The sequence below is a fragment of the Canis aureus genome, chromosome 38, assembly GCF_053574225.1.
Source record: "Canis aureus isolate CA01 chromosome 38, VMU_Caureus_v.1.0, whole genome shotgun sequence".
Lineage (NCBI taxonomy): Eukaryota > Metazoa > Chordata > Mammalia > Carnivora > Canidae > Canis > Canis aureus.
Genome location: NC_135648.1, coordinates 9,779,072 through 9,799,475, shown reverse-complemented (window position 1 = coordinate 9,799,475; position 20,404 = coordinate 9,779,072). Strand labels below are relative to the sequence as shown.

Genomic DNA, 20,404 nt, shown 5'->3' with positions numbered 1-20,404 from the left:
TCATAATTATAAACATATCATACTGTGAAGAAACAGAAAATCTCTCCGATACAGAAGACAACACTTTCTAAATATTTTCTTGCCATTTTAATTTCAAGAGTAAAGAAAAATACAAATGCAACTAGAAATCACAAAGGTACCTAACTGTTATCTCCCTGAAGTGGCAAAATATACATGATTTTTAAAATTACTGACATGAGATATAATGCGTGGTTGATAGTTCAAGTCTGATAGAGTATAAATTTCAAGCTTAGATATTGCTGATGGAAAATTAAATATAAAGGCTAAATTCAGACCTCTCCCAAGTCAGTAGCAGAGTCCTGATGGAGGAACAGTGGTGTAAAACCAAAGTATTATGCTTCACTCTGCCGGAGAAGCTGAGTGGTACCATGATAAGAGAAAACAAAAGAAAACAAAAGACAAGCTTGGAGATGCTCTTTGTTCATTTATTAATTTTTAAATTTTTTTTTTTTTTATGATAGTCACAGAGAGAGAGAGAGGCGCAGAGACATAGGCAGAGGGAGAAGCAGGCTCCATGCACCGAGAGCCTGACGTGGGATTCGATCCCGGGTCTCCAGGATTGCGCCCTGGGCCAAAGGCAGGCGCCAAACCGCTGGACCACCCAGGGATCCCTATTAATTTATTTTTAAACAACATTTTGTAAAGATTATGTTGTCTTTTCAAAAAAAATAGTGGGACTGGAGGAGTTGTGTCTTGGGGGCTCACCTGTGCTAATCCCCACAGCATGAGCGGAGTTGAAGATGTGTTCACTGGTTTATGTTTGTTAAAGTGTTTCCTTCTTAAGGCATTTTTCTTTAGGCATTTTCTATATTCCTGACTAGGAGGCCAGCTCCTAGTCTTGGACTTTCTGGTTGTGCATTGAAAAGAATTTTAAAAATATTATCAATTAAAAGACCATGCAGGTAATATAGGTATATGGAACTGGTAAGCTAATGTTTGTGTTTAATTTCCTATAAAACTGAAATGCTAGTCCCTTTTGTTCCTTACTGGACTCTTTTTAAGATCACACTGGCCTGATAGCTGACTGTTTTTCCCAGTGCAGTGTAGGTGACCACCAGGTGCCAAGGAAGGATACCCAGTACCACAGGTAAATCTTTAAAATCTCTTGAAAAGAGCACGATTCTTACTATCAGGAATGACGTAGTACTTCAGGTATAGAGGAATGGAGAGATCAGCAAATCCTATCTCCCTAAAACAACTTTAAAGCTGGACAGATTTGACAAAAATAATGTGAATCAGAAATATACCAAAGCAGTCTGTGAAAAACAGTAGCTTTGCTGTTGAAGAGGGCTAGCTTTATTTGGAGTGGAAAAAGGAAAACCTACACCCAGCAGCAACAGAGAAAAGACAAGACTGTGGCTCTCCTAGCCCGAGTTTGCAGTTTCTGTTGTGATGTAGTGAAATACCAGAGGGCTAGACAGGGAGGTTCTGGAAATGAGGTAGCCATTGAAGACCTTGATAAGCATTCCATGCATCCTTGGCTGTCTGGAAGCCCGTACTCATGAAGTACAGACTTCAGAGGGCCCAGCAAAAAGTAAGAATGGAGGCAGAATTGAAAAGTGCCCAGACTTGGAATGTATTCCCCAAACCAAATACAGATCCACTAACAGAGAATGGAAGCTGTATAGACATGAGGTGTTTGAGCACAGTGTGCACCAATCATTGACTGACCACTAAACTGTGCAGACTTGCCTCTGGGGAGACAGATCAAAAAAGGAAAATAAGATTAAAAAAAAAAAAAAAAACTGAGCAGAGACATCAGTAGCCATACACTGTAGGGGTAATAGTTTCTACAGATTAAGTCTAGGTTATTAATTTTTTTTACTTTTTTAATTTAAATTCACTTTGCCAAGGTATAGTATAACACCCAGTGCTCATCCCATCAAGTGCCCTCCTTAGTGCCTGTCACCCAGTCACCCCATCCCCCCACCCACCTCCCCTTCCCCTTCCACAACCCTTTGTTTCCCAGAGTTAGGAGTCTCTCATGGTTTGTCTCCCTCTCTAATTTTTCCCACTCAGTTCCCCTCCTTTCTCATATAGTCCCTTTCACTATCTCTTATATTCCACATATTGAGTGAAACCATATGATGATTGTCCTTCTTTGATTGACTAATTTCACTCCAGTTCCATCCACGTCAAAGCAAATGGTGGGTTTTTTTAAATAAAATAAAAAAGAAAGTAAACAAAAAAACCCATCAACAACAAAAACCCCCAGGATAAAAATAAAATGAGAATAAGAGTTGTTATAATATATTATCTAAAATGTCCAATTTTCAATAAAAAAATAATGAAACATGCAAAAAAAAAAAAAAACACACAGAAAAATATGACCCATACTCAGGGAGAAAAAGAAGCAGCCAATGGAAATAGACTCTGGTTCTATAAGTTGGATTTAACAGGTAAAGACTTCAAAGCATCTATTGCAAAATGTTCAGAAAACATTTTATTTTTATTTTTTAAAGATTTTATTTATTCATGAGAGACAGAGAGAGAGAGGCAGAGACATAGGCAGAGGGAGAAGCAGGCTCCCCTCAGGGAGCCCCATATAGAACTCGATCCCTGAACTCCAGGATCAGGCCCTGAGCCGAAAGCAGAGCTTAACTGCTGAGCCATCCAGGCATCCCCCCAAAACATTTTAAAGAACCAACAGAGAACATGCTAACAATGATTCAGTACAGAGGAAACACTGATAAGGAAATCAAATCTATTAAAAAGTACCAGATGAAAATTCTAGAGTTGAAAAATACAACCACCAAAATGAAATATTCACCAGATGAGCTCCACAGTAGATTTGACATGAATGAAGAGTTAGTGAACCAGAAAATGGATCAGTAGAATTTATCCAATCTGAAAAACAGAAGAACAATTGCAGACACATTAAACAAATCCTCTGAGACCCATGTGTTACCACCAAGCATATCAATCCTGTATGTAATGGGGAATCCCAGTGGGAGAGGATAGAAAGGGACAGAACAAATATTTGAAGAAACAATTGGCTGAAAATATCCCAAACTTTATTAAAAGCCTTCATCAACAGATCTGAGGAGCTAAATGAATCTCCCAAAGAGATTCTCACCTAAACATGCCATAGTTGAATTATTTTTTAAAAAGATTTTATTTATTTATTTAATTGAGAGGGAGAGAAAGAGCTTGAGGGAGCACATGGTTGGGGGAGGAGAAGGGGAGAGAGAGGGACTCTCAAGCACACTCCATCCTGAGCACTGAGCCTAGCACAGGGCTCCATCCAGGACACTGAGATCATGACCTGAGCTGAAACCAAGAGTTGTGCTTAACAGACTGAGCCATCCAGGTGCCCCCACCCACCCCCACCCCCCATAGTTGAACTATTGGCAGCCAAAGAAAAAGAGAATATCTTGAAAATTTCAAGAGAAAACTCTAGTATCAGGAATTTAGATGCCTAGCATATGCAGCAATGATCAAGGAGGCTGGAATGAATCTCTCTGTATGAACCCAGATTCCCAGATCTTACAGTAAATACAAATAAAGACCTAGAGCCCTCTTTCATCCTGCATGATGCTACAATGCATATCTTTGAATAGGAGGTTCTATTATTTTTTAAAAAGAGATCAATAAAACAAGATCCATAAGTGAGTTTGTATCCAACTTCACCTTGATCAAGTAGTGTTGATCAATAACAGCAGTACTTATTATGTTAGCAATGTTCTAAGGAATGAAAATTCTATCAAGAGCGATGACAGAATCCTACGGAGAATGCCTTGGTGACCACAGGCAGCCCATTCTCTCAGGAACGAAAACAAACAGACAAAATCAACTCAGGAGAACCTAAACATGTGAAAACAGTAGAGCCATGCTTTTTTCCCAGGTTTCTAGACTTTAATGACCGTGACATTTGAAAAACCAGCATTTAAATGGGTGGATGGATTATGAGAGCAAAGTGTACGGCTGGTTTCAAATAAAAGAAGAAACTGTGATTAACAAAATGCTCAAGGTCAAGTCTGTGCCTCCTTATTAAATATTAATTAACAAGCAAACAAACAAAAACCAAAGTTCTCCTATTTTTAATACCATGTGTGTTCAGATCATTTAGAGTGTTTTGCTGTCCATATGAGCTCACTTTCTGGATAATTGGAAAGTTAAGTAACTGCCTAGAAAAGGTAAACATTTGTTAAAGTCCTTAAGAGGAGGCTTAACTTATTTGATACGACTGCAATAAAATAGTAGTTTGTGTCAACATAAAATCCTTCTTGTATCTATCATATGATGTCATGTGGAACTGCCAACACACAGTTTTTGATGTAAGACTTTTTCAATATACTTCATTCATAATCAGAACCCACATTGTGATATCATTTTTTCCCTAAACTCTGAATAAATAAATAGAAGTGTGTTGACTTTGATTTATTTGTGTTTTCCTTAGGTACCTGATGACGACAACAGCTTAAGAAGATTCAATTGGCTGGTGTGACTGATAGAATTAAGTGGCTAATGACTGAGGAGGTGGGACATTTTCAATTCCAAACGAATAAGCTAATTCCTTTGCTTTTCCTCTGGGCTCATGATGGAGCACTACACATGTGTTCCAAAGTGTTCTTCCCTTTGTAAGTTTTTTTTCAGTTCAAACAATTGTTTCTCCATAAGCAAGAGCTCAACATCCCCCTTCCCACTTTCTATATCTCTCATGGGGCTTTTTGAATGTGTTTTGTAAGTATTGCTGCCTAACTGGCTGAAAAGGGGTTTGGAAGAATTTGGATACAAAATTTTAGCCAGATATTGAAAATGGAAGGATTTTGAACAAAAATGCAATGAAGTGGGGTGGTAGTGTCAATTATCTCAAGCAATGAACACAGCATGCCCAAAGGAAAATTCACTGCTGACAAAGAGGAGCAACAGCCTGGGGTATGATTGGGACACAGGAGGAGACCCAGAAATTATAGAATAGAAAATGTGGCCTTTGCCACTTACCTGAAGAAAACCTAAGTTTTTCATGGTAGCATGAAAAACTTAGTTTTGTACCTTTTAGGATCTAAGTGGAATTAGTTGGCATGTTTCAGGAGGTGGGTTCTGTCTCCCATATTTCATTTCAAGGATTCCTAGTCTTCAAGAACCATCAAAAGGATGTATTTTCCTGACATTATCACGTAAGATGGTCCATAAAGACCCTCTAAAAGTTCACATGCCTTCCTCTTATATCAGGCTTTGAAAAATGATTTTATTACTATGAGTTTTATATACTAGTCTTCAAAGGGTGACTCTTTTTTCATCTTTATTGTTTCATCAATAAAAGATATTTCTTCTAAGTAATTCTCACCACCCCTTCAATCTTCTGAAAGGAAGATATTGGGATTTTCAAAGATGGTATTCAGCATATTTTCAGTTTTCCTCTCCTTTCCTGCTTCCATCCACTCATCTCTTCCCTGCTTTGGGAAAGAAATGCAAGAGTTTCCTGACTGTTCTTGGCCCCCAGCAAACATTTTCTTATTTCAAATGTCTCTGGCTCCAGTGTCTATAACTCTACCACACTGGCCCTGTGTGCTGCCTGGTAATTCTTCTCCAGATGCTTCAGGGAAAAAAAAAAAAAACAAAACAAAACAGATGCTTCAGGGATACCCCTCCTGCCTCCCACTGGTGTCCCAAGTTCCTTAAGGGCAAAAGATGTGACTTCACCTCTTCAGCATCTCTAATGTAATCTCATCTAATTTAGAAATGATTATCAACTAAATGCTCAAACAGGGGAAATACATCCATAACTTTCTATGTATTTGGAAACATGGACTACATTGTACTAACTCTAATCCATATTATTATCATCAAATTTTAAGTAGATTTTCCATTATCCATTTCCCATTATTTCAGTAAATAAAAATAGCAAAGTCAATTTCAGAGAACACTTTCTTGTAAAATCAAATTATTAACCTACGTAAAACTTAAGGGTATTTCCATAGAGTAGGTCAAGAATATACTACCTGTTAAGGGACCTATAGGTGAAAAAAAAATGCATGTTTCCTCTTATTATTAACCATCATAAACATTGAGGTATTTTAGAAAATTAAGTATAATATGAAATATAATATAGAATTAAATATAAATTCAAAGAATTAAACTCACCTCAAAGCTCCAGTTTCCAGACTCTAGCTTTACTCTTTGTCTCCAAAACACTACTCCAATGAAAACAAAGTCTTGAACCCTTGAACTTTATCTTTTTGCTGCTGCTTGTTCAAAAAAGAAATTTAGGTTTTTTTCTACAGAGAACAGGAGCAAGCAAATCCAAGGTATCGTCAATGATTTTTCATCTTGACTAGTAGAAAAGGGCAATCTATATAAGCAATTGTTTAAAATACTTTTAATACGGAATATATGAAATTAAATACTGCCTACTGCAGTACTCTCCCCGACTTTGGACCTGGGTGATTTCCTATCCAATTTTCCTCTCATTCAGTCGATTCATTTTTCAGCTGGGTCCTCTTGAAGAAACAAAACATTAATTGGACTTGCCATTGTGTCTTGGACTATTTTGGTGACAATTTTCTGTGACAGGGAAAAGAGTTGCTAATTCATTGCTTCAGGAAATGAAGGCCTAATAGCCTCACATCTGGTAAATTATGGTCTTCCTGCTTCTTGAGGCAGCAGCAGTACACACAGCATTATTTGGAATTAAGAAAAAGCAGTGAAGGAAATCAAATTTTACATTGCAGTGGACTCACACACACAAAAAGCTCATAACATATCCTTTATAAAAGCATCCATTGTCTAAGACATAGAATTGAGTCGGCCACAAGGTAAATTGAGCAAAAACCCTTCCAATATCCTAATGGAAACCCCAAGTGGTCTGTGGACTTAGATCACATGGGATAGCTCCTTGCCCCCCCCGCCCAGGGTGGAGCCCCATCTTGACTCTGGGGGTGGGGCTATCTGTAAATTACCATATTTGCACACATGTAATAATATAGTCTTAAAGACCTCTAGGGGAAATGACAAATAAAGATTGATTTTGCTTTGAGTGGGGGATCATGTTGCATATTGGATAGGAGAATCAGTTGGTCTCACTTCTGCATAACACCTGGACATCAATTTGCAAAAGAAGTAAAGAAGTAGGTACGGGGGGAAATCTGCCAAAGGACACATACAGGAGGCAGCAGCAGTCTTCCCTATGAATTGCAAGAGTTCAGAGATAGAAATGAAAGTATCTTACCCCACTTACCTCCCAGTGGTGGGGTTGGGGGTGAATAGCTTTTATCACATTAATACCAACTTGCATCATGGACTTGTGAAATCACCCTAATGACTATCACATTTGTTTCTGTCCAGGTCCAAGGGAAAATGAACGACGATGACCAAAGAAGCAAACTGGAGGACTTCAACAGTAGATATAAGCAGTTAGTGAAAATAAACCCAATATCTGGGAAGGGCACCAGTGCTTGAAAATGGGGCTCTCTCTGCCTTGACAGAGCAGTGACAGCATAGCACAGCATAGCTTACTCCCACCTAATCCTCTGTAATCCCCAATTGGAACAATTAATTACCCAAGGGGTCATGCTCTATTCCTGTGGTATTTCTACTGAGAGCTTTACGAGGTGGACATGTGTCCATTATGATGCATTTTGACGGCTCCTTTCACTTAGAGCTGAGAATATTCGTTGATTGTGGTCAGTACATTTTCGTGTTGTAAATGGAGTGTGGCTGAAGCGTTCCCTTGATCACAGATCACAGAAAACAGCATGTGTTTAGAGAGGGAAAGAGAAAGGGAGAACAAGCCTGTGGATTTAGAAATCATTTTGCTTGTCTAAAGCTGGGCCTCGTTCCATCCAGATGACACAAACAGGAAGTGAGATGAGAAGCAGAGCGGGTTCAAGTCAGGATGTCACACGAAGAACAGCCAGTTGCCTTCAGAACTAAGAGATTTAGGGAAGCACCATATTATAATAGGTTCAGAAACTGGAAAACAAAATACAGCCCGCCTAGGGCTTCAAACACCTGCTGTGTCTGATGCTCTTCCTTTCTTGGTTTGACTGTCACTCACACAATGACTCATGTTCAGATGACTGCTCACCTGAAGGCATTTAACTAATTGGCTTAAATAATTGATATATCTAACCTCATCTCTTAAAATCAGAGGATTTATCATTGTGACTTTTAAAAATACCCAAGCAAAGCTTTGAAAATCTATTCAATTCATTGGCTCATGCCCAGAAACAAATTTGAGGACTTCACATCAGTTAAACTTTTCCAGTTTGACTGTTTTTAAGGAAACGGAAAATTCTTTTTTTAAGTTTTGGAAAGAATGTGGAAATGCAGGAAGATGTAAAATATGTAACAATAAATATCATCCTCAAAGTTCAAATCTGTGATAGTTTTCACATTTATTATCTCATTTTATCCTTCTGGCAACTTTATGATTTTGCAGGTGCCAATGTCCCCATTCTGCATGTAAGAGAATAGAGGCCAGGACTGGGAAAGTCATCTTGCTAAGGCTCCTGACAAGGTCAGAACTAGAATATAACATAACCCTAGGATCTTTTCCATTAACCCCATTGCTGCTGGGCTCCATCCCTTTGTAGGGAAACCAGGACTTTTTTTTGTATGAGAGACTTGTAATGTGTCCCAAACACCTTCACCTTAAGTGAAGAGGGAGGTGAGGGGACGGGGAGGAGAGAGAACTTACTATATTCAGTCCTATTCAGAGCACTGCTATATATAATTTATTTAATCATCACTACAAGTTTATAATGTATGCACTATTGTTTGTGGGTATTTTACAGATAATAAAATGATGCTCAAAGAGGAATTTGTCAAATTCCACACAGCTCCTAAGTGACAGAGCTGGGGTTTGAACCCAAGGAGTCTGGTGGTACCTGAATCAGGGCTTTTGCCCCCACCATTCTCTATTCCCTCTCTAACTTATGAAATTCCTTTTTATCTCCTTTGGTCTTGAGCACAGTCTTTGCCACATAAAAAGCACTTAATAAATGATTTGTGGATTGAGAAATAAGAGATGACGCCTTGACATTTTGTCTACTTGCCTCTGGACCTACAACTGAGTTTTTCAACCACTGAACCACTGATATTTGGGGCCAAAAAATTCATTGTTGTGGAAACTGTTCTGTGTATCATAGGATATTGAGCAGCATCCCTAGCCTCTACCCACTAAATACCAGTATTGCCTCCACCCACTCCTGCCTGTTACGACTATCAAATAGTCTTCAGACATTACCAAATGTCGCAGAAGTGGTGGGGATCAGAAGTCCTCAGGTTGAGCCAAGAGAAGGAGCATGAGAAGGAGATACAGTCTTGAAAGGGGGGATGGCTGGTAAGGATTTTCCAGCAATCCCATGTCAAGAGTGTTCTCACTTGACTGCCTTTTCTCCATACAGCCTTGGGAAGGGAATGAAGGGCTTGTGTGTTTTGCCTCGCCTCAAAGCAGTGGGGAGACGCTACTTGTTGGGATAACATCCTTGAATCTGGGCAATACTCCAAGTGTAGTCAGGAGAGGATAATGATGGGATGGGGAGGCGGAGATCCCTGATGGGACAAGGTTGCATAGCATTACCGATGCTCCTATATGACTACATGCTGACACAGATAACATATTTCTGAAAAGAAAAGAAAGGAATAGGAAGTAAGAGGTCTAATGCCCAGATGAACTGAGAGGCACCCACTAGGGAGTCAGGACCTGACTTGGAGATGATATTGCTTTGACGTATAGCTGTAAGAGACGCTAGATGGAGAAAATCCAGAACCTGCTTATCTTTCAGCATGGGAGACATTTGTGTGTTTTCTGAGTCATCTGACACACAGAGTGTAGGACTTTCCTGATGGATAAGGAAACCTGATGTACTCATTTGTTATAACAATGAGGTCATTGGAAGACCCATAAAACTCAAGTTTGCTATCCAAGTTCGGATCTAGTTTGTTATTCAGATAGCAGTTCCAAGCCTATTTAACAAGCCAGTTTTGACAAGTTGAATTTCTTTATAGGATGTTGGTTGAATTGTAGCATAGCCATCCTGTCATGAACAGTATTTTCAACTGTGTAGAAAAAAATCAAAGTCGAGAGGATTTTTCGGGGTGAGATTTATACTTTCTTAAAATGGAGACTTTCTAAATCAGATTTTCATCAGAGATGTAGGAAGGGACTCCAGAATCTCCCTAGACATTTGTAAAAAAATGCACCAGGAAAAAAAATGAGAGAGAAGAAATTGCAGATAAGCTTGCACCTTAAAGAGAGCTCACGGTATTTGAAAATCTGGTTACAAAGACGCCAAATATCTTCACTTTGTCCCCTGAGGTGAAGTGGCAGGACAGAATGAATACTATGGAGACAGATGATGCCCAAGGGAAGTCACCAACGATTTTTCAAAAGTTGTTGAATGAATGTCCTTTTCATCACTCCCTACTGCAATATGGAGTATGTAGGATTTAGGGAAGTTCAGACTGTCGTCCAAATCCCTTCTGGATCTTCACTGAGCCTCATAATTTTTCTGCGCCTCATTTCCACATGTAAACATGTAGATAATACCTATTACATAAGGCTTTTCAATGCCTAAAAAAAGATATTTTTGAAACTTAGCAAAATACTTGAATTGGTCACCCAATAAATAGAACTTATTATCATAATATTACTATCCCTAATATTGTTTTGACAGCTTGTTTAGACAAGTGGACATCTTCTTTTCCAAGATTTGAAGCTGCATTTTATTCTTCCTGTGAAACTACAATTTTTCCTATTTTCCTGAGATGTATACAGAAGGAGGGTGAAGGGGAAATGACTAATTTTTTACTGTTATTGGAATCATGTTAAGAAGTTGCTAATTACTACATTACACATTCTGGACAATGGATATGTTTAATCTCAGAACAGCACATAAGTTGGTTTCCATAGCATTAAACCACAAATAATGACTGAACACAATCTATTCTCATATTCATCAACTTCTTGCCAAGTTGACAAAATCTCACCATTTTGAGGACCCTCTGCAAAGCGACTCCAATGTTTAAAAAAAAGTCAAATAGTTACAAAGCGTATGAGAGTTTATTACATTATTTTGCAGGAACTACTCAGGGTGGTTGAGGTGATACTCCATTGGCATCCCCTGATCAGGATAGGCCTGGCAGTTTGACTCATTAGGACAAAAAGCACATCCAGCATCTTTTCCTTTTGTCATGCAGCCAGATAACTAGCATCTAGTCACATGCATTTAACACCATTTTTCCCCCTCCCCCATCTAGGTCCTCAGTGTCAGAAGAGGAAGAAGGAGGAGGAGAAAAAGAGAAGAGGAGGAGGAAATTATTTCGTTAAAAGGATGAAGAGGAAAGACAACAGCAGATAAAAGTTTTTGATGCACTTTTGAAAATTGGTAAACAGTAGATGAAAAAAGAGTAGGATAATGGAAAAATCTAAACACCTGTTATCCAGGGGAATGACCAGTATGAGCCAATTCACTCTGCAAAGCCTCAGAAAGTTCAGTATTTGAAGGATCTAGGTTGAACAGAGGATGGAGCTCAGGGGAAGGTTTGGATCCCACTTTCTGCCCGTAGCCCATACAATCATGTAGCCACTATTAAACTACCCTTCCAAAAAAAAAAAAATAATAATAAACTACCCTTCCTATCCTTCGTATAACACACACATACACACACACACACACACAGGATGGATGGATGGATGGTACCAGAGAATTATACTCTGGAGAAACCAAACATGAAAGGCTTTTAATAGGGGGCACCAGAAAAACAGGGGTCTAGGAATGGCCTTCCCTCAGCTTCTCTTTCTCTACCCACTTCTAGGGTTTATAGGTTTCTCAGTTGTCAAACTCATGCTGTTCCCTCCACACCGACCCTCTCACCTCATTTCTGGCAGAAGTTGATTTTTTTTTCTGAACGCCCACAGAAAAAAAAGTCTCTAGATAAACATTCTGGGCTCCTCAATGGAAAGGATAGATCATCCCCCCACCAAGGACGTACAGTGACCCTGTCAGTCACCACCTCTCCTCATGCAGTCCATCACTGTTAGATTTACATGAAAAGACAAGAGGCACTTGAGAAAAATGTGCACCATAGACATAGAGACCAAAACCAACAAAATAAACAAATAAAACTCAAATAGACCTAGATGGATCAGAGTCAATGCAGAAATTCAAAGTAAACTTTAAAAAATCTGTAATAAATCATTGAAGATGTAAAAAAAAAAATGAGTCCATAATACATACAGGTCACTATGGAAAAGATGTCAAAGAACAAGAAAGAATTCTCATTGATTAAATACAAAAACTGAAATTAAAAAATTAAGTAGAACATTGTAAGGGTGAAGGAAGTCTCAAACTAGAACAAAAATTTTCTTTTAAAAGGGAAAGGGAGAGAAAAGATAAAAAATACTCATGTCCAGAGTTTAGCAGCTAATAATTAAGAGTTCCATAAAGAGAAAAGAAAAAACTGAAGGGAAGATACTATCAAAGAAGCAATTTTTTAAATTTCTACAACTGAAACTTAAGAGTCTCCCTATTGAAAAGGCACATGGAAGTAGCTTGTGAAATGAGTGAAAAAAAAGACAAAACCTCAGGTAAGGTCATAGTAAAATTGAGAACACTTAAAATCTAAAAGAGGGAACCCTGGGTGGCGCAGCGGTTTAGCGCCTGCCTTTGGCCCAGGGCCCGATCCTGGAGACCCAGGATCGAATCTCACGTCGGGCTCCTGGTGCATGGAGCCTGCTTCTCCCTCTGCCTGTGTCTCTGCCTCTCTCTCTCTCTCTCTCTCTCTGTGTGTGTGACTATCATAAATAAATAAAATTTAAAAAAATTTTTTTTAAAAATCTAAAAGAGATCTACAAGCTTCCACAAGAGAGGAGGAAACAGTCAAATATGTAGTAATGATCTTTAGCTTCATAACGGCAACTGAACCTCAGAAGACAGTGAAACAAAGCCTGTGAAGTTCTGAGTGACAATATTTTTCAACTTAGAATTCTATTTCCTTCCAAACTATCTATCTCTCATAAGGATAAAACATTTGCTATTTAAAATAATTTTGTCAAGCAGGAAATGTGAAAAAAAAAAAAAAGACTTTCCATTGTATTCTTTCTTAGGAAACTATCAGTAAAAATGCTCCAGCCAAACAGCAGAGTAAACCAAGAAAGAAGCTGATGAAATTACTCCCTAGCTAGAAGCTGGAAAGAAGCTCCTAGATGCCTACAGAGCACGTCCAGCAAGTGACCTGCCTGTAGCACAAGGAGAGCAAGTGAGGCACCAAGGAAGAGGTGAGCAGCGAGGAAATGGCATGGATCATTTTGAGCAAATCCATTATTGATAGGCTTGCAGCAGAGGTGTTAGGATGTTTGGAAAATCGTTAATACAGGGTAGCAAAAGATGAGTTATTTGCCCAATGTTACCCATCTGGTAAATGACAGAGCTGAGATTACAACCTCAGGCACCTGGCAGTCTAGTTCCTGAGTCTGGTTCCAGGACCCAGGAAGGGACAACAGTGCATACTCTTTGCCAGTCATTTGTGAGGAGTAACTCTAACTGTTGATAAAGGTAATACTTATACCAAAGCACAACTTGGTTAGGAGATAGTGTTGAGGAAAGCTAAAAGACAGATCTAGATCCTCAAAATCCGTATCTAAAATGATCAGTGGAAAAACAGCATTGCATGCACATTATTTTATTTTATTTTATTTTATTTTCATTATTTTAAATCATGGAGTTAAAGGCAAAGAAGAAACAGAGCAGTGGTTTTTGCTTCCATGAGCCGGACTCAGGTATAGAAAAGGATGAGAAGTGGAAACATCCATTTTTCGTTATTAGTTGTCTGGTGCTATTTGAGTTTTAAATTCTACATTGATTACTCTGATTAAAATAATATTAATGATCCAATAGTTCAAAATCAAAACACAACTTTTTAAGAAAGACTTTTTGTAGTGATTGAATAAATAATAGTGAAAAGGAATAGAAGGGAAGGGAGAAGAAATGGGTAGGAAATATCAGAAAGGGAGACAGAACATGAAGACTCCTAACTCTGGGAAACGAACTAGGGGTGGTGGAAGGGGAGGAGGGCGGGGGGTGGGGGTGAATGGGTGACGGGCACTGAGGGGGGCACTTGACAGGATGAGCACTGGGTGTTATTCTGTATGTTGGCAAATTGAACACCAATAAAAAATAAATTTATTATTAAAAAAAGAAAATTGCCTTTATAGCTTCTGGGCAGAGGAGAGGGAAAAATGTTTATTGGGAATGGTGGGATAGTATAAGCGTCAACTTACCTTGTACATCCCTGTATATTTTCTTTAAAAAAAAAAAAAAGATTTTATTTATTTACTCATGAGAGACACAGGCAGAGGGAGAAGCAGGCTCCATGTAGGGAGCCCGACATGGGACTCGATCCCAGGACTCCAGGATCATACCCTGGGCTGAAGGCATGAGCTTAACTGCTAAGCCACCCAGGGATCCCCCCAGAAGAGTGACAGCGCAGTGAGTAACATACACGCTCTGTGTCTGGGCACTTGTCAGATAATGGAGACTCAGAATAAAATTGCTCTCATGGCTTAGCGAGCAGGAGGCTTGGTTATCAGAGCCCCTGGAAAGGAGACAATTCCAAAGGACATGCTCTCTCTTTCATCCTGTTCACAGGAATGAATAATAACAAGCAATTATCGCATGTACTAAAATACGTGTTCAGCACTGTTCTGAATGCTTCTTATATTTTAACTGATTTAGTTTCACAACAATCCATGGGGTAAGGACTATTCTAGTCTCTATTTTATAGATGGGAATTGATATCAAAGACCTAACCTTGGCCCACAGTTGGTACATAAGGGAGTGGATGTTGGAATCCAGACACCTTGGTCTGGATTGGAAACCAGACAGCTTGGTTACTGGATTTATTCAGCAACAAAAAGGAATGGAGTGTTAATACCTGCTACAACATGGATGAGCCTTGAAAACATGCTAAGTGAAAGGAGTCAGACAAAAAGGCCACAGATTGTATAATTCCATTTATCTGAAATATCTGGAACAGGCAAGTCCACATGGACAGGAAATGGATTGGTGGCTTCTAGGTAATGGGGAGAGAATGTAATGGGCAATGACTACTGACTGGATATGGGTTTTCCTTGGGTGAAGAATTATTTTGGAGCTAGATAGATCTGGTGATTGCATAACACTGAATGATTGCACTAATATCACTGATGTATGCACTTTAAAATGGCCAATTTGGGGGGTGCCTGGATGGCTCAGTTGATTAAGCATCCAACTCTTGATTTCCACTCAGGTTATGATGTCAGGACCATAAGATCAAGACCCATGCCTTAAGATTCTCTCTATTTCTCTCTCCTCTTAAAAAAAGATAACTAAAAATTCAATAAAATGGCCAATGTTATGGTATGTGAATGTCCTCTCTTTCTCTTGATAGAGAGGTAGATAGATTGATTATAGATAGATAAGATAGACAAATAGGTAGCAAATACAGATAGATCCACACAAATAGAAACCAACCAACAGAATGCACTTGGAAGACTCCTGTTCTCACAAGTGGTCAGGCAGTGGAAGCTCAAGGGGCTAGGTGTCCACTGGGGATTTGCCCACTAGGCTGTCTATACTCCTCCCTGAGTTGCTTCTCTTGCACTAAGGAGCAGGTAAGGGTAGCTGATGTATGAGACCTCTAGCTAATGGCCTCACTTGAAATGACACACTGGGGATCCTAAGGCCTGGAAGTCATTTGAGGCACTAGAGATGGGAGCTATATACCAATTGGCAAGGACGTATTTTAATGTCTTAACAAGCTAACACCAGCTGAACTTCAGCTCTAATTAGAACCAAACTCAGTGTAAACTTTCCAAACAAGCGACATCTTCTTTTTGTTCAAATTATATGTAAACAATCGGTTTCATATTCCTGGCTTGCTAACGTCCATCAAAGAGGCTAAGAAAAAAAAAATTGAAAGGTGTTTTTTGCTTAAAACGCCCTCTCTGACTTTCACAGCTTCCTTCTGCACAATGTACTGTACCTGAGGAGTTTCTCTCTGTCTGAGTGAAAACAAAGTTGCCAGACCTTCATACAACACAGACTGGGCAGTGTCACCTCTGCTGCATGGATCAGAACAAGTCATGCAACAACCCCCACACACACACCCCGCCATCAAAAAGTAGAGCTCCATTGTGACTTCAGAAAAACTTAACGTTACTTTCTCTGCTCAGGCAACATTCAGCTCCAGGAAAACAGCTGATGTCTTTTGCTCTGAGAGGCTTTGCTGTCCTCTGTGTAGCACTTCTGGCTTTTCATCTAGATCTTCACGGCCCACCCCTCTCTGCTTTTGGACCCTGCCCTGTAATGGTTTCCTTCCACCTTTTCCCCATTCATCTGCTTTACTGAATAAATCTGCAAAAGAATTGAAGTTAGGAGATGGTAAGGAAGGAGGACACAAAACGAGAGAAAAACACACCTTATCATCTTTTCAGTTTAATGGCAGGACACAACAGCAAAACACCTACCACGGGTTTGCTCAGTGAATTTTGCTCGCTGATTGATGTGTGGGGCTGGGATGTCTGACTTCAGAACTTCTACAGACAGGCTGCTGGCCTCAGCTTTTGTACCTAAGAACACCAGGAATCTTGGATGCAGGATAAAGATGAAGAAGAATAAGCACCTGCTTCCCAGACCTTCCGGTCTCCCCTGGACATAAATGACTATTTTAACAGAGCTAACTGGCATACAGAAGAGTTTTTCGGAATTACTTCCCATGCTAAGCAGATGCCAGTGCAATTGGTTTCCAGATAAGACTTTAAAAATCAGATTCACTTTCATTTGTGAGAATTTTGGTAGAATTAAGCTTTAAAATCAACATAGGCTTTTAAAATATTGCAATTATCATGAAATGCCATTAAGCACACCCTCATTTAAACCATTCTGCTTATATTGGTTGGAAAATGTTAATGCCTAAAAGAGTCTGGGTGATAAAGGTAAACTCCCTCCTTCCAGAGAGGGAGCATGAGACTGCTGGCACATGCTAGCCCTTCATTTTCCTTGGCTGTTTGAACCCTCTTTTGGAGGTACAGGACCCGAGGGTGTGAAACTGAGATCCATTTCTGAGGGCATAAGGTTAGAGACAAGAAGGAGGTGGCAAAGAAAAACCGATAAGTATCAGAGTCCATGCTTAATGCTGACACCTGATCCTAACTTGGTCTGTCCACTGCCTGCCCAGTCACAGAAATCCAAGAGGGAAGAAAGCCCAGGAGAGGTATGGTGAGATCAAATAAAGTGATACATGTAAAATTATTCTGTAAATTGTAACACACAGCGTTTAGGGCTATGAATTGTTGAGTGCCAGGCATTTACGTCTTTATCACAAAATGCAGGCTCTGTAGGGAGAGATTTTATTAGGTACGGGGGGAAGAGAAAATAAAAGAAATAGAATGCACAATCCTTGTGCGTAAGGACCTTGCAGATTAATAGCATAGAATACAGAGCAAAGAAGCTAGTTCCAGAAAATAATGTATCACATGCAAAAAAAAAAAAAATCTATTAGCCTTAGTCTAATAGTCTAATAGTCTGTAGAATGTAGGAAATGGTCGGCAAGAAGTACTGTGTCACATGAAGTCTTTGGTTCAAGTGAAGAAGCACTCTCAGTCCTCCTTCCCATTCTGTCCTTGCTGTTTTTCTTTTTCTCAAGTTCTTGGTGTTGTCAAGAGCTTTCGAGTGCATTGTTTTCCTTACATCCCACAGTAACTCATGTCATAATCACTTTATGAATGAAAAACTGTGGTTCAGAAAAGTTAAATAAACATTCCTAAGATGACACAATTAAGGGACCAATCTGGGGTTTAAAGCCAAGCGAGTCCCTCTGATCCCGAAGTCACTTCGCCAACCTACTTCACTTTAAAGGAATATGTCTACTTATCAACTCTTCTTTAATGGAAGGAGAAATAGCATCTTGTGGCCAATCTCACTGATCCAGAATCCTCCGTGCCTGAGAACTCTGAGGCTCAGGAAGAGCTGCAGGTAAGTTTGGCTCTGCTTCTCAAATGTCAAATGGTTCAGAGACATCTACCAAGGAGAAACAACAAGTCACCTTGCTTTCTTGCTAAAACTCATCAAAATACTCAAATGTGGTGCACTGGTTCTTATGCTCAAAAAAAAAAAAAAAAAAGGAGGAGAAGGAAAGGAAGAAAAAAAAAGAAAAAAGGAGGTGGAGGAGAAGAAGCAGAAGAAAAAGAAGAAAGGAGAGGAGAAGGAGAAGAAGAAGAAGAAGAAAAAGAGGATAGAGGAGGAGGAGAAGAAGAAAAAAAAGGAGATGAAAAGAAGAGGAAGAGGAAGAAGACAAATTATTGCACATTTGGTTCTCTGTTGTACCATGTCATTTGTACATATATTTTATTCCTCTTTCCAGAATGTTTGCTTCTAGAGCTTGCATCTTACCTGTGACCATAACTGTGAGTTATTTTTGTATTCTCCAAAGCATCTTGCACGTGGTAGGTGCTGACAAAGTTTTGCTGGATTTGCTCTATTCGCAGGGCATTATGGTATAGGAGTTAAGCACACAGTCTATGGTAGAAAACATGACATCAAATTCCACCTACAATACTCACTGGCTATAGAATAAAGCTGCTTAAGATCATTTTCTTTGTTACCTTATCTGTAATCTGGAGAGTTAAATAGCACCTACTTTATAGAGTTGTTGGCCAACTAAGTAAAGATGTATAAAATGCTCAAAACGGTCCTGGCATATAGTAAGTACTAGATAATTGTATCTAATATATTATTAATGTATCATTAATAAATCATCAGATTTATTAATAAATATCTCATCAGAAAAAATGAGAAAAAGGAAAATACTCAAATAATCTTTATGTATTTAATAGATTCTCAGTACCTTATACAAGGCCAAAATATCTCTAATCCAGATATTGCCATTTTGTATTTCAGTCTTCTGGATTCTATTAAATGCGGAGGAAAATATTTATTTTTGTTTATTTGTTTGGATCCTTTGGAGGTGCAAGAAGCAAGCAGCATACAAATATGTCAAAACGAGTGCCAGGTCTCAATCTTCTCTACATTGTACAGTCAGGAACATTTATCATTTGACTTCCCTAGTGAGTCTTCTCTGAGGATATTAATAATTCCTATTATGTTTCATGGGTTAAGCATTAACCTGTTTCTTCCCTAATACCTAATATCCAGGCTTCATCAAGTCTCCCAACCCTTGGTAGCACTAGAGGTGATGATGTTAAATTATCATCGTACCTCTACTCAAAGATAAGAGTTTCCTCCTAGCCGCTTAACTCTATTTAGGTTCCAACTTCAGCCAAGTCTTTTTTCTTTTATATAATTAGATTAAAAATTAAACATATCTGTTGCAGAGTTGAAATGTCCTCCCATTCCACTTATATGTGTAGGGAAAATGCAGCTTCTTTCTACTGTAGTAAAATGTTCTCACTGCCATCGAAAGGCTCCATCCACTGTTAGCAGGGTTGGAGAATAAAGCCTTCCCTCAAAATAAGTTTGCTTGTTTTTTTTTTTCCCAGGAATGGTTATAGTTGAATATAATAATTGAAATAGTTTTTATAGCTCAGATACTTCTGAACACATTTCTTCCCATTCTCCTGGCTCTAGGTAAGAAGGTGTGTGGGTGTGTGCTGGAAGCCTGCATGGGCTCAGGAACTGGCCTCTTGCTCCTTAGGTACTATGGCAACACCCTTGTCTCTCCTGACACCATCTTCTGCTGCTGCTCCCTGACCTCCAAATCTGAGCTAAATGGGATGCAGGCTCCTCCTTACTGACCTCTTCACCTGTCCCAGCAGTGCAGGCCTCCTGAAGTCTTGGTGTGACTTCATTTTGTCCCCAGTCCAACTAGTCTGCCCTCAAGTCTCCCATCAGGGAAGACTTTTCTACTAACCACCCTCCTGGTGGTCCCAGATTCTTAACAATGGCACGTGTCCCTTTGGGACCAAGTAGGAATCACTAAGCCCTACTCACACTACTTGAAAGCCAGTGAAGTGGTTTAGGAATTGCTGAACTTGAGCACTCCTTCTGCCTGTCTGAGCAACACCCCTGGGGCACTGTCTCTACCTTCCCCGTGCTGGTGCCCTGGGAGCCTGGAGGGCATCCTTCTCTCATATCCCCAAGCCTGAAATTCAGAGTAGACCCCTCTGCCCTCTTCATTTCCCCAGCATTCACACCTTCCAACTCTCTTCTAGCTGCATCCAGCTCGATTTAAAAACTGCATCTTTAGGATATTCACTGAGCACTTTAAATGTGCTGTACACAGCCAGACAGAGTGGCTGCAATGCTGAATAAGGTACATCCTCTCTCCTCATCTACTGAGGGATGGGGATTACATAAGGAAGTTATTATAAAAATATGTATTTTATAATTGCATGCTGGGGAAAAGAAGCGAGGTTTCCTGGGCACCCATCGTTTGATCT

The 20,404-nt window shown here is 39.5% G+C and overlaps 1 long non-coding RNA gene across 6 annotated transcripts; it reads left to right on the top strand.

The window, feature by feature from the left end:
- Positions 1 to 1,036: 1,036 nt before the first annotated feature.
- On the top strand, positions 1,037 to 19,424 carry LOC144307032 (uncharacterized). Of its 6 annotated transcripts, none has more exons than XR_013373999.1 (7): positions 1,037 to 1,108; positions 4,421 to 4,500; positions 7,309 to 7,376; positions 8,405 to 8,482; positions 11,227 to 11,354; positions 13,076 to 13,246; positions 15,966 to 19,424. It is a non-coding gene; the product is annotated as an uncharacterized LOC144307032 (long non-coding RNA). The 6 variants fall into 6 exon arrangements; XR_013373998.1 differs by lacking the exon at positions 1,037 to 1,108 and adding an exon at positions 3,663 to 3,991; XR_013373997.1 differs by lacking the exon at positions 1,037 to 1,108 and adding an exon at positions 3,667 to 4,157.
- The last annotated feature ends 980 nt before the right edge of the window (positions 19,425 to 20,404 follow it).